The sequence below is a fragment of the Pygoscelis adeliae genome, unplaced genomic scaffold (genome assembly GCF_000699105.1).
Source record: "Pygoscelis adeliae isolate BGI_AS28 unplaced genomic scaffold, ASM69910v1 Scaffold358, whole genome shotgun sequence".
In the NCBI taxonomy this organism is placed as follows: domain Eukaryota; kingdom Metazoa; phylum Chordata; class Aves; order Sphenisciformes; family Spheniscidae; genus Pygoscelis; species Pygoscelis adeliae.
In genome coordinates this window covers 2,944,234-2,946,033 of record NW_008825429.1, presented here as the reverse complement: position 1 = coordinate 2,946,033, position 1,800 = coordinate 2,944,234, and positions in this window count along the sequence as shown.

Below are 1,800 nucleotides of genomic sequence, written 5' to 3'. Positions count from 1 at the left end.
ATTATTATTTCAATTATTAAACTGTTTTTATCTCAACCCATGAGTTTTTCTCACTTGTGCTCTTCCAATTCTCTCCCCCATCCCACCAGGGGGGGAGTGAGCGAGCGGCTGTGTGGTGCTCAGTTGCCAACTGAGGTTAAACCACAACACTCACGTATATTCTCCAGCTGGCCTACTGTTTTAAATAAGTCTGTTCCCCTCCTATTAACTGTAGCTGTGCACAAGATTAAAATTTTCATTCTCTTCTTGTACACCACCCTTTCCATTCATCCCATCTTATTCATTGCCTGTCTCTGGATCTTTCCCATTTTAAAAAGAAAACACTTGCTAAAAGTGGAACAGGGGTACTGTAAATAAGTCACTATAGAATGCATAATAATATCATTCTGTTCTTCTGAGACTTGAAACATCAATAAAATGTTAAAATTATCACTGGGCAGTGAAAATATTCCCTGGCTATGTTGTCTACAGCAGTAACTGTATTTCTCTTCAGATTGCTTTAGTTATCTTATGATACCCAAACAATAAAGACTGTTCTGAGCATTACTTATTCCCATGATTATAATACCAAAAATCAACCTTTTTTTACTTCTTATACTGACATTCTTTTGACTCTAGGCATACATGGTGACTAGTCCAAGCTGGTACAAATTTCAGCTCATCCTTGTTTTAATCAGCATTTGGAGGATACCATTTACACCTTTGGGGCCTTATTAACTTCTTATTAATCTGATACTACACTGAGATGCCAAATTTTTGCTTGAATGCTGAATCTGTGCCAAACCATGCTGCTTTCCATTCTTGTTGAAACTGAGATAGCCTGCTTTGTTAGAGAAATTTTCACAGACAGCAAATACACTGCTAGTGTGGGTAGGACAGCTTTACAATGTGTCCTAATGCCATAAGCACTATCATTTTCAGATACTGTCTTCACCTTAACTACAAATTTTCCCGTGTGATACATCAACGTGTATGGCAATTCCAGCAGGGCTGCTGGATGACCGCTTTGACATGGGTTTTGCCAAGTCCACGTATTACTGAAAGCAGTATGAAAGCTCAGTACAGCTGTGTTTTTGTATTGCTGAACACTTCCCGGCTTGCACGTTCCAACCTTCACACTAAGAGCTGTGTAGTCTCAGGCCACCTCAGACGATATCCTTGGTCTCTTTCTGATCGGCTTCCTTGGCACTAACCTCCCCCCACTTCTTACCTTAACTATTCCCTCGTCAGACTTGCCTTTAGTGAGAGACCTTGGTTTAGGATTCACCCATTTTCCACTGCGTAAAACAACAAGCACTTTTGCGCTGTTTTCTGCCTCGGTGTCTGCAGAGCAGGGACAAAACCCTTCAGAGGTGCTTCCTCGGTCACCTTGCTCAGCTCTGACCTCTCCTTCAGGCACCAGGTCCCCTCCTCTTCCTCCCTTTTGTCCCTCTCTCTATCTTTGTGGTTTCTCACAGCTGTGTGAATACCTTTATAAAGCTCTCTGTTCCCATCCTGGAGATGCTCCTCTGCTCAGATCCTAGCGCTTTGCACACACATTTGAGCAATTTGTTTCCCTCAAAGCTGCCGCCTTCCTTCCTTCCCTGCTTGGGCTGAACATTTGCTGCCATTGATGGTATGTAGTTTTTGCTCTTTTCAGAGGCAGATGTTTGGACACGGCCCCCGCAACACCTCATGATAAGCAGGCAGCAAAAATGCAATAGAAACAGAGCTAAAAATCACACGGAGCACGCAGGCAGGGGTTACGGTGGTGGTGACTGAGCACGGGCTGAACGCACCGCCAGCCCGAGCGGCTCGCAC